Source organism: Medicago sativa, chromosome 7 (genome assembly GCF_051527215.1).
Source record: "Medicago sativa cultivar Bolivia chromosome 7, Bolivia_mono, whole genome shotgun sequence".
NCBI classification, from domain to species: domain Eukaryota; kingdom Viridiplantae; phylum Streptophyta; class Magnoliopsida; order Fabales; family Fabaceae; genus Medicago; species Medicago sativa.
Genome location: NC_140755.1, coordinates 17756116 through 17772588, shown reverse-complemented (window position 1 = coordinate 17772588; position 16473 = coordinate 17756116). Strand labels below are relative to the sequence as shown.

General features: G+C 35.0%; 1 pseudogene; it reads right to left on the bottom strand.

Moving 5' to 3' along the window:
* Positions 1 to 3731: 3731 nt before the first annotated feature.
* Positions 3732 to 5908, bottom strand: LOC146904720 (uncharacterized; annotated as a pseudogene).
* Between the last annotated feature and the right edge of the window lie 10565 nt (positions 5909 to 16473).

Sequence of the window (16473 nt, the reverse complement as noted above, 5' to 3'; positions counted from 1 at the left end):
ATACGATGCCAATTTTAATTCTCTTTATTATTTAATTCCGATTCAAAATGTTTAATCATATTAAAACATAAAGCAGTAACAAAGCAATCCGATTCATGGTTTCGTAATTGGCTCTGATACCACTGAAGGAAAATCGAAAGATATCATACACAGCGGAAGAAGAAGAAGAAGAAGAAGAATTTCGATTTTCTTTCCTTGGATCATTACGAAATTCAAACATGAATCAGTGATTCGATTGTTACCTTGAACTGTGGAATCTGAAAGCTGGAAATGGAAACTGGAATCTCGATCACAGCCAAGCAAGCAGCAAGCAGCAAAGCCTCTAGCAAGTCCACACGAACAGTGCTCCTCCAAAACTCAGTGCTAGCCAATGAATTGGAAGTGCAGAGAAGAAAAGGGTTGCTTCAAAAACGTGTAACCAAAAACTTCAGCACCAGAGTTCTATTTATAGAACTTCTAGTGTGCTCTGCAAGTCATAAGTCACTATTGGGCTTCCGTAAGCCCAACAACGAGTTTAGTAATTTTGCTAACTAATTAGCGTTATTTACTAAACGCACCCCTTATGTAAGTCATACTTATATATTTCTCTTTTGACTGTTCTTTGTGTGTGACCCTATAGGTTCTAGTCACGTTGGCAATAATATTAAATCTAATATTTAATATTATAAACAATGAGCGGTATCTAGCAACACATCATTGCTACCCAAGTGACAAGAATGTCAAGTGATCTGACGAAACCTTTCCATGATAATACTCATGTGTACACTTACTCCTTTGTCTCGATATCTTTATTGATCCCAAGGCATAGATATTGTCACCCTTGTATAGATCAATATTTATATTCCTTGATTCCGAAATATACTGAATAACGAATAAGTCCAATATCTTATATTGACTTAGTTCGGCATGGCCATGCAGTTTTACAGTCATATTTCATCAAGAGGCCTAAAGATATATCTCTTGTTTATGAGGAGGGACAAATCCCATCTAGGACACTCATGTCCCTCAGCATGCTTCATCAAGTACCCATCAACCAACGTTATGGTTATCCTTTTACAGACAACGTTAGAATGGCAACAAAGCACTTGAGTCCACATCTAGGGATCATAGTGGTTTCAGGTCTAAGAGCGATATACACTATTATCATTGTGAGAATATCTTATGACAATTGCATAACTTACTATGTAGTATTCTCACGGCGGGTCAATCCAATATAAATATTACTCCTAATATTTATATCTATGTGAAGACTTGATAACTCTTTATCCATGATATGTGAGATGTGATCATCAGTCTACCCACATAATAGTCTCTATGCTTTAATGATATCCCACTTCTCAATAAAGCTTGACTACGGATACTTTTAGAATAGTTTCCTTATGTTTAACGGGGTCTCACAATTAAGTTATACTTAATGTTCCATTAAACGGACTAACTATTCTAGGGACTTTATTATTTTGAAACAAAACAAAATAAATAAAGAAACGCCTTATAATTTATATTTTCACAATATATATATATATATTTATATCAATATCATGATACAAAGCCAAACCCAATCAATATAGATTGGCTATTAGGGCTTACTCCAACATGCACATGTTTGAAATCTAGCACATAATCCTACTGCAAACACTATGTCAGGTCTGCTAGCAGTTAAATATAATAATGAACCTATCATGCCTCTATATTCTTTTTCAGAAATAGATTTTCCACTCTCATCCTTATCTAAACTTGAAGATGGATGCATAGGGGTGACCATGATTTTTGCCTCATTCATTTTATATTTCTTAAGAATGTCTTTGACATACTTTTCTTGACTAATGAAAATTCCATTTGGATGTTGTTTGATTTGTAAACCAAGGAAGAAACCAAGTTCACCCATCATGCTCATCTCAAATTCACTTTGCATAAGATTGGAAAACTCTTCACACATTTTTTCTTTGGTGGCACCAAAAATAATATCATCCACATAAACTTGAACAATAAGTAAATCAGAGTTATGTGTTTTTCTGAAAAGTGTGGTATCAATTTTTCCTCTTGAAAAACCATTTTCAATCAAAAATGTGCTAAGTCTGTCATACCAAGCTCTAGGAGCTTGTTTAAGACCATAGAGTGCTTTAGTGAGTTTGAAAACATGATTTGGTTTTTCTTCATTAAAGAAGCCAGGAGGTTGGCTTACATAAACTTCCTCATTTAAAAATCCATTTAAAAATGCACTTTTAACATCCATTTGAAAAAGTTTAATGCTTTTATGTGCAGCATATGCAAGAAGAATTCTGATGGCTTCTAACCTTGCCACTGGTGCAAATGTCTCATCATAGTCAATACCTTCTTATTGGTTGTAACCTTGAGCAACTAACCTTGCTTTGTTTCTGACAACCTTACCATTTTCATCAAGCTTGTTTCTGAAAACCCATCTTGTTCCAATGATGCTTTTCTCTTGATTATTTGGAACCAGGTTCCAAACTTTGTTCCTTTAAAACTGAGAAAGTTCTTCCTTCATGGCCTCAATCCAAGAGTCATCAATAATAGCTTCATTGATTGACTTGGGTTCCATTTGAGAGATCATTGCCATGTTGGCATCTTGAAAGGACAATCTGGTTCTCACACCATCAGTTGTGCTTCCAATGATTTGATTTACAGGATGATCTCCTACCATTCTCCAACTTCTGGGTGGACTTTGGAAGGTTTAATCCTGAACATTCTGATCATCTTCTTTCTCTGCTGAAGTTTCAGTGTTCTGACTGGGAACATTCTGAAGTGCTGACACTTCTGTGTCTTCACTTTCTTTTGGTTGAGAATGTTCATCATATTCATCAAATATGACATGCATACTAATTTCAACTGTCTGGTTTTTAGATTGTACACTCTATAACCTTTAGAAGTTGTAGAGTATCCTAAAAAGATAGCTTTATCTGATTTAGGATCAAACTTACCCAATTTTTCTTTATTGTTCAGAATGTAGCAATAGCAGCCAAATATGTGAAAATAAGATATGCTAGGTTTAATGTTTTTCCAGAGTTCATATGGGGTTTTATTGAGGACCTTTCTTATTGAAACTCTATTCAAAATGTAGCAAGATGTGTTAATGGCTTCTGCCCAAAAATAATTTTCAACATTTGATTCATTTAACATTGTTCTAGCCATTTCTTGCAAAGTCCTATTTTTCCTTTCAACAACTCCATTTTGTTGTGGAGTTCTTGCACAAGAAAAATTATGTTTAATACCATTTTCATCAAAGAATGCTCTGAAGGATGCATTTTCAAATTCTCCTCCATGATCACTCCTTACTGTAATGATATTAGAACCTTTTTCATTTTGAACTCTTTTACAAAAGTGTTGAAATGCTTCAAAAGATTCATCTTTGTGTTTTAAAAACAGAACCCATGTAAATCTGGAAAAATCATCAACAATAACAAAACCATATCTTTTGCCTGTTAGACTTGCAGTTTGAACTGGACCAAAGAGATCAATGTGAAGAAGCTCTAAAGGTTTCTGAGTTGAAATAAATTCAATGGTTTTAAAACTGCTTTTTACTTGTTTACTTTTAACACAAGCTTCACAGATCTTGTCCTTTTCAAAGCTAATCTTTGGCAATCCTCTAACTAGATCAAGTTGAGAAAGTTTTGCAATGGTTTTCATGCTTATGTGACCAGCCCTTTTGTGCCAGATCCATTTGTCTTTCTCAAGAGACATAAAACAGGATTCAGCAGGCATGTCATTTAGTTCTAAAACATACAAATTATTTCTTCTTGATCCAGTGAAAAACAGTTTGTTAGAGGAGGTTTGTCTTATTTCACATATGTTAGGTTTAAAGATCACTTCAAATCCACTATCACACAATTGACTTATGCTAAGTAGATTGTGTTTTAAACCTTCTACATACTGAACATTTTCTATTTTAGCAGAGTTAGGCTTACCTATAGTACCTTTACCTCTGATCTTACCCTTGTCATTATTTCCAAATGTTACCAGTCCTCCATCCTTCTTTTCAAAGGTCAGAAAACAGTTCCTGTCACCTGTCATGTGCCTAGAACAACCACTATCCAGGTACCATGCCTTTGTTCTAGCACCCTGAGGCAGGACCTACATTTGACAAGATAAAAACTTTAGGTACCCATGTAATGTTGGGTCCTTGAGGGTTAGTTCTTCTAAGAGATCTTTCCTTATTGTAACATTTTGTCTTGTAAGATCAGATTTGTTACAGTAGGAACATATCTTCTTAGCCTTCTCAGCCTTTTGTGAACTTTCTGATCTACTGAGATGAGAACGTTCTGAACTAAGATTAATCTTATTTTTTCCTGATAAGTCTTTTCTTAGCATGACATACTGATTCATTATGTCCTAGCTTATCACAATAAGAACATTTCATTTTAATCTCAGTTTTCTTAGGTACAAAACTTTCAATGATTTTGCTAGGATTTTTAAAACCTAAACCAGATTTTTCAGCAATGTTACTTTGGGATCCCAAAATATTTTGAAATGTTTCTGTAGATTTTATAAAAACTGTAAGATCATTTTTTAATCTTTCAACTTCCTTTTTCAAAAGTTTATTTTCCTTTTGCATTTCAGAAGGTATAGATAAAATGCCTTTTTGTTTTTTGTTTAATTCTCTTTGTTTTTCTGACATTTCAAAATGAGAATCTTGCAAAGCTTGTATTGTCTTTCTAGATTCATCATATTTGTTTTGAAGTGTTTCTTTTTCTGCTTTTATTTCAGAAAGTTCTTTGATTAAAGAATGACATCTATTAGTTAAGAAGTTTGAGTCATATAAAAGACTATCTATTTTACTTTCAAGATCTTTGTAAAAAGAGTCAGTTTTATAGATAATTACCTCTTCTTCATCATCTGACTGAGCCATCAATCCCATGTTGGCTTCTTCATCTTCTTGAGGTTCTGATTCTTCCAAGTCATCCCAAGTGATCATTGCCTTCTTCTTGAAGGGAGGTTTCCTTTGCACTTTCTTGATGTCAGGACATTCACTTTTGTAGTGTCCAGTTTTGTTGCAGCCATAACAAGTGACTTGGCTTTTGTCAGCTTCAGTTCTGGTGCTGTTGTTGGTGTTTGGAAACTTCTTTCTGATCTGATTTCTTCTTAACATCATTCTTTGAATTCTTTTGGAGATTAGAGCAAGTTCATCTTCAGCTTCTTCTTAATGAACTTCTTCTAATTCTTGTGGTTCTTGCACATCATCATCAGCTACTGATGGAGTTTGCTGAGATGCTTTCAAGGCAAGTATCTTTACCTTCTTTACTGGTTTGTCTCCTTGAAGTACAACTTCATGATCCCTTAGTGAACCAATGAGATCTTCTAGGTTCATGGTTTTTAAATCCTTGGCCTGAGTGATTGCAGTGACCATAGGTCTCCACACACTAGGAAGGCATCTTAGGATTTTTCTGATCCTATCATGAGTGGAATATGCCTTTCCAAGAGATCTCATTTCATTTACTATTGTAGTAAATCTAGCATACATCTCATCAATGGTTTCATTTTCACTCATTTCAAAGACTTCAAACTTTCTGACACCAATGTCAATTCTAGTTTCTTTGACATGAGATGTACCTTCATGATGTATTCTCATAGTATCCCATACCTCTTTAGCATTCTTACATTCATCAACTCTTTCACTTTCTTCCATGGTTAGTGCACATGATAAAAAGAGTCTAGCTTTAGAGTTTAACAATACCTGAGCCTTTTCATCTGTTGACCATGAACTCTTTTCTTTGACAGCTCCTTCTTTGGTTGTTGGAACAAAGTCTCCATCTGTGATGACTTGCCACATATCATTGTCTTGAGATCTGAGAAAGAGCTCCATCTGTCCTTTCCAGAAGTAGTAGTTTGAGCCATCAAAAAGAGGTGGTCTGTTTGATGATCCTCCTTCAGCTATGTACTTGACTTTAGACATACTTCCTGAATCTTTTCTCTAACACTTGTTTAAGTGTTCAAACCCTTAGAACCAGCCTCTGGTGCCAATTGAAGTAGATAAAATAGTCACAAGGAAGGGGGTGGGTTTGAACTGTGACCCTTTAAAAATAACCTGTAACTTAAAAAATAATTCTCAAGAGAAATCTTGGAATGGTTAAGTTAACAGCAGACTTCAGAACGTTCTGATGTTTGAGTGTAAAAACAGTTTCAGCAAAGTAACTGTGTTTGTGTGTGTTTGTGTTTGCAGTAAGTAAAAGAGTATAAGGAAGAAGGAAAGAACACACAGAGATTTATAGTAGTTCACCCAATGTGGGCTAGTCTACTCCTCACAGTTTTTGTGAGATTTTTCCACTATGATGCTTGAGATAACCTCTCAAATCCTGCACCTTACAATCTGTGTTCACCTGAACACTTACAACCTGTATTCTCTAAGCCTCAGCAGGCTTGCACCTTGTTGCTAAGTTACCCACTTAGACTTTTACAATTCTTGCTCAAGCTAACACTTTAGTACCCCTAAAGCTAGATGAGACTTTGTTACAATTTGTGTGAAAGTTTGAATGTTTGTGAATCAGACAAACAGAAGAAGAGAGGAAGGAAGAAGTTATCTGTGAATAAGATAACAGAGAGGAAGAGAGAAAATTGATTTACACTATAAAGAAGGTAAGAAGAAAGCCTTCAGTGATGATCAATTGAATTGCAAGAGCTTCAAACAAATTAAGTTGTTTTCTTGTATGCTTTGCAATGGTGCAAGTAATGCTGAGCCTTTGATCTCTATTTATAGAGTTTTTGGGCTCATATAGCCGTTGTAAGGTGACCAATGGTGTTATGCCACGTGTCCTGGGCCCCACAAGCTTTTACTAGAAAATCTGGGTGAACATTCTGACCATCAGAATGTTGTTGAGTTCCCAGGATGAACATCAGAATGTTGCTGTGTTCTTCATCAGAATGTTGGATATTCATGATGTTCTTCATCTGGGTTCATCATGGATGAATGTTGGATGAATATCTGGGCTTGCCCAGCACGTGGTATGAGATTTGTATGAGTTTTATCCTCCAAAAAGTAGCCTTTCCATATGCATCCAGTTTTGCTGGAAAAGGTGGGATAAAGTACACCAAATCTGTCTTGGACTTTGTGCAGGAGAGAGAGAGAGAGAGAGAGCAGTGGATCTGCAACTTCAGGCCCATGCTTCAAAGAAATATGCTTGTTTACAGCTCAGAGGTCAGGTTATCTCTGATGCAAGATCTCTTTTGCTTTGCTTGCTAACTTTTCACCAACTACACTGTTCATTGGCTGAAGCATGCGCAGACATGAACATTCTGACCATCAGAATGTTCCATTTGTGCTTACTTTAGGATGATTTGTAAGACTAGCTTTTAATGTAATCAATCCTAATAGTAAGGACATAACTGAAGTGCAATGAATGCAACATCTAGGATTAAATTCACATTGGAATATTCCTAGTACTTTAATGTTCATAGTCTTGGATGAACATTAAAGATCCTTTACACATGATTCCTTGTTCATGCCTTTATTTGTTGATAGGCCCATGCAAATGTACTTTTCTGGACCTTTCATTTATGTCAAATGTACTAGCATGTTCTTCACGTTCTTGATGAACCTGGGTTTGCTTATGAACACCCTTCTGGGTTTCCATCAGAACGTTCAGCTTTCTGATCAACATTCTGAACAACCTTCTGAACTAACTTTCTGAACTCAGATTTAGTTCATGATTTTAAATGTCCTTTGATTTGGTATGATTTAAACCTGTTCCTGTCTTAGTAAAACACTCAAGAGCACAAGTTAAATACCAAGGAATTAATCAAAGTCCATTTAATCCTTTAATCATTTAAAGTTTATCATCTTTAAAATTAATTAGGGATTTTGCCTCAACAGCTCTGATGCCATAAAAAATTGGTAGAAGGCAAAGTTGTGTTTTTCATTGACAGTGAGCAGAGTCATTTATACACAGTGTACACATACTACCGTTACAAAGAATCAGGAGGTAATTATGCACAAGAGATATTCTAGGAGCTAATTATGTACAAAAGATATTACAGAAGCTAAATATGTTCAGGAAAGCTTCTAGGAGGTAAATGTGATATGCAATCACATGCTGTCATGCTGATATGTAGTTAATTATCTCAACTAGTATAGTGACCCGTGCCAAGCACGGGAAATAAAAAACTTTTTTGATCAAATGTATATATTTTATATTATGTTATATTAAATTTATAAGTGTGGTTATAATTTAAATTTGATATGGAAAAAAAATATCATCTTAATTTTGTATATATTTTGAAATATCTAAACATTGCACATAACGATTAAAGTATTTGGATTTATACTTATACTAATTATTTGTAGTATAAGAGGTACTAATTGTTAAACTTAGCATATGTAATATTTTTGCAAAAATACGTCAACGTATTGTATATTATTATTTGTTGACATAATGTATTTTATTAATGATAAAAACTAAAAAATTTGTATTTTTTTTATATAATAGTCAGTGTCAGATGTATACACCTAGTCTGTGAATGCAAACGTTAAATTTTTTACGGGTGTGTATAAGTATAGTTTGGGCTACAGAAACGCCGATTGTTATTTGTTTTTATTTTTTACAAAATCAATGGTCTAATGTAAATATTGTATTTTAGGGTAACAACGATGTAAAAAAAAGTTCCACGTATTGTTATACCTGAAAAGTGCGTCAATTAAAAGTCAATGGCAGGAGGATCTGCTTATATTGAAATTGCATTTCCTGCAATGACCAGTACGCGTTACAAAGAAATTAAAAAAAAAGGCTTCTAAACAATTTGCAACTTTTGTTTTCTAAATTATAGCAACAACAATTCTAAACATAACCAATGATCATACTTTTTGAAAAACTTCACGATACACAACATTTATGGTCTCCTTGCAAACATTATAATCTTCATCCAAGATGAGCAGCTTCAAACCTTTTCTAGAAGTAACTCGAGAGACAGCGACATAGAGTTGTCCATGCGTGAACACAGACTTAGGAAGATAAACTCCCACTCGAGATAAAGATTGACCCTGACTTTTATTTATTGGCATTGTAAAACAAAGCGTCAATGGAAATTGTCTGCGCCTGAATTTGAAGGGTAGACGTGGATCACTCGGAATAAGATTCATCCTGGGAATGAATACCCTGGTACCTGCCCTTTTTCCTGTAATTACGGTAGCAACTATCGTGCTCTTCCTTAGATGTGTAACTGTCAGCCTCGTACCATTACACAGTCCATTGGCCTGATCGATGTTTCTCATCAGCATAATTGGACATCCCACCCTTAGTTTCAACCGGTGATTTGGAATTCTAGAGCTCTTAGTACCATTAATAAATTTCGTTGTGAACCACTCGCTTTGAACATCAGAATTTTCACCCGATAGACAAACAGAATCAGAGCTTAAATGCTTTTTCTCCTCATCTAGAATCAGTGACATCATATATTCGTTAACATTCTCAATTGAATCAAGCGTTGGTGCGAGTATTCCCCTTTCTTGGAAAAATAGCGGGTCACCAAGGTTATCATTCAAATCGGGATACACAAAGTCTATAAGTGACATCAACGGATTTGTTGTGTCCGATATGAGCAAACCTTCAAAAATTTCTACCTTCATTTCACCATTCTCATCCGAAGCGTCGTTGCCATCTCCAATTGCCAAAATTAACAATTTCGTCCTCCTATGCAGGTACCGAAGATGCACCCGACCTCATATTAACAGTAAGCCTCAACACATTACAATAAGCTCATATCTTTTATGAATTGATTGAGGCATCAACAATATCCTGCCTCGTTCCTTTTCGGACAACATGCAATATCTGCCTGAAATCACCACCTAAAACTAATGTCATTCCACCAAAATGTCTAAACTCGTTTAGGGGATCATTCTTGGACATGATATCATGCATTGATCGATCAACTGCCTCAAAACACTATCGGTGCAGCATTAGAGCCTCATCCCAAATTATCAACTTTGCAGCACGCACCAGGTCTGCCCTAGGACTATCATTTTCCATCGTAAGCGATGATGCCTCATTAATCTCAATAGGGACTATCAGCGTCGAGTGCGCGGTTCTTCCACCTGGTAATAGAAGAGTCGCTATACCGCTGGATGCAGCATTCAATACAATTATCCCCTTCGATCTAACAGCAGCCGACAATGTTTTCCATATAAAGGTTTTTCTAGTACCACTGTAACCATATAAGAAAAAGAAACCACCGTCATCAGAATCAACGGACTCCATGATTTTGTCATGCACACATCTTTTTTCATCAATCAGCATCAGTAACATATCAATGTGTGTCTTTTCCAGTTCATCTTTGTTGTAATTTATATCATCAACGATAAGCTTGTTTGTGAAAGTTGGCATGTCTGCTGCGTTTGGCCTGGGCATAGATTTGAAATCATTAAGCGACTGTCTGTTTTCCTGAAGCAGCATTTCAATTTCAATCAAACAAAGGTTCTTCAAGTCATCGTCACCGATATGCAGATCTTCATATTAAATGTAAAGTCACGAATTTAATATTAACACCCTTGCATGCATATGTGTGCACGTTGAAGAGAAAGAAAAAATATTAGCTTTATATGAGAATCCTTTATATTTAAACATATCAGCCTAAAAAATATGGAAAATGTTGAATGGTATCGTAGAGTTAGTAACTCTTAGTTTGTTCTTTACTATATCCTAAAAAAGTACCTCTTAACTACTTAAACTACTCTACTCAGCCTTTACTATATCCTTAAAGACACACCTTTCGAAAACAACATTGTCATCAAGGTTGGAATGTGCTAAATTTCTTAATGTGTAATAGTCTTCAAATGTATCACCCTTATCCCTATTTTTTATTAGTGAAGTACTGTTTTTCTTCACATCTTCAACAATAACATGAGTAGTTTCTCTCCACTTCCTTTGCATAAGCTTTTCATTTTTAGAAAAAGAGAGATAACTGATCTCAGAACCATTTGAAATAAATTATTTGTCTAAGAAACTTTTATAAAAATAATTGCCTCGTCCATGTCATTTGCACCCTGATGCTAAACTCGTCATCACAGAATTCCAAGCAATTTTGACTTGTGTTGCTTCAAAAACAACAACAAAAGACTATGAATAGAGAAGTGCAGTGGAGACAACACTAACAAAGCGTATCTCACTGGAGACATGTTTTTACTTTGAAGTTTAATGTTACCTCTTAATGCATTTTAAGTGCAGCTTTTCCTTTTAAAGTTGCATAATGACACGTCATTTGTTCTAATTCTCATCAACGACAATTACAACATGTTCTAGCGTTAAAAAAAACATATCATTATGTCTTGAAACATGCCTATTTTCATTTCTGTCTTTGTCATAAAAATTAAAAATGATAGTAAGAGAATATATGCAATGCAATGGAAATTAACGTACTTATTTTATTTACTTTTGTTTTATCTTGGTTTTTCGGGTGTCAAACATTGATTAAGTTTGAACATTTTTAACCTTTGATGTCTTATTTTTTCTTGGGAAGGGAAAAATAAGAAAAACCCTTGAGAATCGAGGTCCGGGAGTTGTTTTCGCTACGGGAAGGTGTTAGGCACCCATAACGACTATAGTATCCTATAGGAACCGTCTTTACTTTCTACGCGCGCGCTTTATTTTTAAATGCTATTTGAAAATGTTATTTACACCTATGGGTTTGCTAGTTTAAGAATTGGAGGGAGAGGAATGTGTTTGGATTTTTATTTTATTGGACTTGGAGAAGTTTTGACTTCTTGCCTACATACCCTTTTAAGGGATCAAACTCCATGTAGTTCTCTTCCAAAAAATGTTTTTGTTTTTGTTGGTTGATTTTAATTTTGAAAATGGGATTTTGAAGAATAAGAGAGAGAGGCCTCAAGGGCATAAGATTTGGAAAATGTGAGGTGGGTTTAGTTATTTTGCAAAATGAAGTTCAAGTATGATTAAAAATTCATTAAGGTTTTTGTTTAAGAAAATAAAGGGAAAATTTAATGGGATTCTGATCCCAAGGTTTCTTTGGAAAATTATTTGAGTGAAGTTGTTCATGTTTTTTGGAAAAGAGAATTTTTCTAAGTATCGTGATTCCTAAGCATATATCTAAAGCATACATTCCCTAAGCATACATCTAAAGTATCCATGTGATGTGTGTGCATGTGTTGGTGCTTGTGTCGGTGTACATCATTAGAGTCCATTGTCCTTTACATATGCCCTAGTTTACATGCTATGGTCTTGCAAGAATTTAAATTGCATAAAAGAAATTACAAAATCCCTAAGTTTTACATGCTAAGCCTTGGCAAAACTTAAAGTGCAAGAAACAAAAACTAAAAATATAAGATGGAGGATGAGATGCTCATGGATGAATGAAACATGAAATGAAAGGGTTAGTAGCATAAGACATAATAGGAATTGAAATAGAAGCAAGTAAAATAGCATAGTAAAGCAATGAAACTTGACAAAGAAGTAACAAGTTCCTAGCACACAAAAGTGGTAAAATGTGCTTAAACTTTGTCATAAGATTCACATAAACATAAGGCCTATAATTTTCATGCCATGACAATTTTCAAAATGTTTTATTTCAACTATGACATGAAAGTTATAAGACAATATTAAACCAAGAATTATGACACATTTCAAGCACATTTCACACTTTGTTTTCACATAGAGATATTCACATGACTTGTAAAACAAGAAACTAACAAATCAATCCTCAAAACAGTAAAGAATAGCACCAAATCAGAGGCATACACATTGTAAATTCACATATCAAGGATCAATAGATCATAGTGAGATTTTAGAATCAAGAACATGCAAAAAAATCACAAAAAATTGACATAAAGTAACACAAAAATCACAAGCAAGCTACACATATATTTTTATCAATTTTAACATGCCAAAATATCATAAGGAACAAGTTTTAAGTGTCAAAACTAATTGCAAGGAAGTTCACAAAATTTTAGAAGTTTTTAACAAGATTTTTATCAAGAAATGGAAAAGAATTGAATCAACAAGGAACAAATTATTTTCATGTATTTTTTATCAAGATTGACATGTAAAGCACATCAAAAATTATTGAAAATAACAAGAAAACATTGAACAAATTTTTTAGGAATTTTATAGTACAAAAACAAGCATGCAGGGGTGTAAAAAGTAGGATACAGTGTGTGAATAGCAAGAAAGTTACAAAAACATAAGGTCTGCACAGAAAGAGGCCCAAGCCCAAAGGGGAAATGGATCTGGATTATCCAGAAAGGCTCAGGAGCGTTGGATTGATCCGAATCTGCCTAAACCCTAGATCTAAGGGTGGAAACGCTTGGTCCAGAGGTGAACCAGACTAGTTCAAACGAACCGGTCCGGTTCACGCTCCTTTTATAAGCACAAGAGGCCGGTCCAGCCTCATTTCCCACTTCTCTTTCTCTCTCTAAGTCTCAGACTTCTCTCCCTTCTCTCTAGAATTCTGGTCGTCTTCTCCGGCGGGTTTGACCACCGCCGATGAAGATTCCGGTGACGGAAACCTAACCTCCTTCGATCTACATGAATCTAAACCCTAAACTACTCTATTTTTCACACTGAACATGAATATAAACTCAGATTTGAAAAATAAACGGTGAAACACTGTAGATCTACGTTTGAAGCTTCGGTTTCCTTCTTTTTTCAATCTTTTTCAATCTTTTTCGAAAGAACAAGTCTTAGAACTTGTTAATCTACTTCGTTTCACCGTTTATTTGTGTTTGTGAACCTTCGATGAAGCTTTGAAACAAAAACGAGAAGGTTTTATGAGTTTTACCTGAGTTTGAACGGAGATTCGAGTGAGAAGATGAAGAGAACCTTCGTGAATCTTCTCTGAGCTTCTGGTAAGTGATTTGTTGTTGTTGAAAACTGAAAATGAACCGGTGAAATTCTTCTTCTTCTTCTCTGATTTGATTCTTCTTTTTCGATTCCTCTTCTTCTCAAGTTTGATTCCTTCGTGATCGTGCTTGAGTTCGTCACCGTTGGTGATGAATTCGCACTGGAATTGCGAAGGAAACCAGTTCGATGATGAAGATTCAGCAACGAATCACTGAGAACTGTTGTGCATTCTTGCAAATTCAGTTCAATTTTGTTTCTGAAAAGTTAGGGTTTGGTTGAATTCTTCACTGTTCTTGATGATTTCTGAAACGGTTAGGGTTTTGATCTTTGATGAGATGAGAGAGAAACAGTTTTGTGTTTGTGATGATTTGGCACTGAATGATTGGGATTGTGATGATTGGGCCTTTATATAGGTGACATGTGTACTTGATAGCCAATGGATGCTTGCCACGTATTCTGGACTTACCTTGGACTAAATTCTGGACTTGGGCCATTCTGCAATTTTAAAAACTAAAAGGACCATTCTGCAATTTTAAGAAAGGACTAAAAACAAAAATTTGAAACTTAAGGACTAAAATGCGAAACTGGTTAAAGGACAAAACTGCAATTAAAAACGAAAAAGGACTTAAAATGAAAAAGGACTAATATGCAATTTCTGAAAATAAAAGGACCAAACTGCAAAACTAAAAAAAACTAAGAATGCACTTATTAGAAATTTTAGGACTAAAATGAAAATTGAAAATAAAATTGAATTAAAATTGGTAAATGGGAAATAACGTAAAGTGAAACCAATAAAAAACACAAAATGGACTAAAATGAACCAACTACATAAATGAGGTACTTCAAAGTAACCTCTCTCTGTCAAGAATTTGTGTGAAATGACCAAAATGCCCCTAGGGACTAATATGACTCAAAATGACTGAAATGCAATTTTAAAATGGTTTTTGACAAGGAATTAAAGCAAGAGTTTATTCAAACCAATTGAAAAGACTCAGAGACAATTTTCAGGGATTAAAGTGAATTTGAATGCATGAAATGACTAAAATGCCCTTTTTATGAATTTTTTGCAAATAACATTGAAATAAGATGCAGAGAAAGGTGCAATTGTTCAGAGGGACTTTCCAATGACTTGTAATGCAAGAAAACCTTTCGGATGGCTTGAAATGCAAGAAAACATAGACAAAGTCACAATTGAAAATTTCTTCAAAACAAAGACAGTAAAACATGCAGCTAAAACATAGTAAAATATTAGGGTATCAAATTGGCAATCATTCAATAGTAATAGACACATGTCAGAGAAAAAAACATTTTGAGCAAGTATTTTTAGGTCCAAAATTAGGGTATAACAGCTGCCCCTATTTAAGTTTCTTTGTCCGGAGAGTCAAGAGACGAAGTCTTTGATTTGACGGGACGAAGATACTTAAATATTAACATTTGCACTGTTTTTGGACATAAAAATACGCTCTCACATTTGCAAAATCATGAATGCCATGCAACATTTTGATTATGAATGCAAGACAAACAACTCGAGTCTACAGAGCATGTCATATCACTGGGGATCTAGGTAGACATTAACAAGGTAGACAAACCAGGGGACAAAAGATAGGTACAAGCTGTTCTTTGGATCGAACTAGCCACTTGACCATGTAATACAAACAGAAGGTGAGTACAAGCTGTTCTTTGGATCGAACTCGCTGCTTGACTGGGAATAGAAATACAGGACAGGTACAAGCTGTTCTTTGGATCGAACTTGTCACTTGACCGGAAACATAGACATATAGGTAGATACAAGCTGTTCTTTGGATCGAACTTGCTACTTGATCAGAGATGATGACAGTGCATCAACACTAGTTATTTAGTCATAATTAGGTCTTTATTATAGCATTTAGAGAGTCAACTGCAATGATTTCATGGTGTAATCAAGCTAAAACAGGAACAAGTGCTCAAGAGAAGAAACTTCAAGAAACCAAGGAAAATTGCCCAAGAATGAAGCATCGTGCCACGTTGGTTACGTTCGTGGCACGTTGAAAGAAGCGTGGGACAAAGGATTCAGCACTGGAATTTTCGTGGCACGAAGAAACATGCAACGTGCCACGATGGTTGATTTTGTCTGCTGCCACGTAGGATTAATGAAGCATCGTGCCACGACCAGCCCGTAACGTGGCACGATGATGGGCTTTTCTGAAACCCTAATTTTCTTTCTATAAATATCCAGCTGCTAGCAAGGGTTTTGGGTACTGATTATTATTACGATTTTGAGCATCAAGGACGACAGGAGACCAAGGAACGAGCCCTGAATCTCATACCAACACTCCGTTGGTTAGATTTATGTATGTTTTCTCTTGTTATTTTTTATGATTGTTTAGCTATGAGTAGCTAAACCTTTAGTTTGGTTAAGCCATGATGAAACTTTTGTAATATATGATTTTGTAGTTGAACTCTCTCTATAATCAATGCAATTCAGTTTTTATTCAGAATTACTTGTGTTTATTGCTTTTCATGATTATTGTTTTGTATGACTACTAGCCCTAGCTTCTTGCAATCACATGAATTGATCTTAGGAATTGAATGACTACTAGCCCTAGCTTTTAATCCTGAAATAGTAATTTTGTTTAACTCAACACTAGGAACCTAGAGATAGGAAATTGAGGGTTATGATACATGAATTACCGTTCCAATA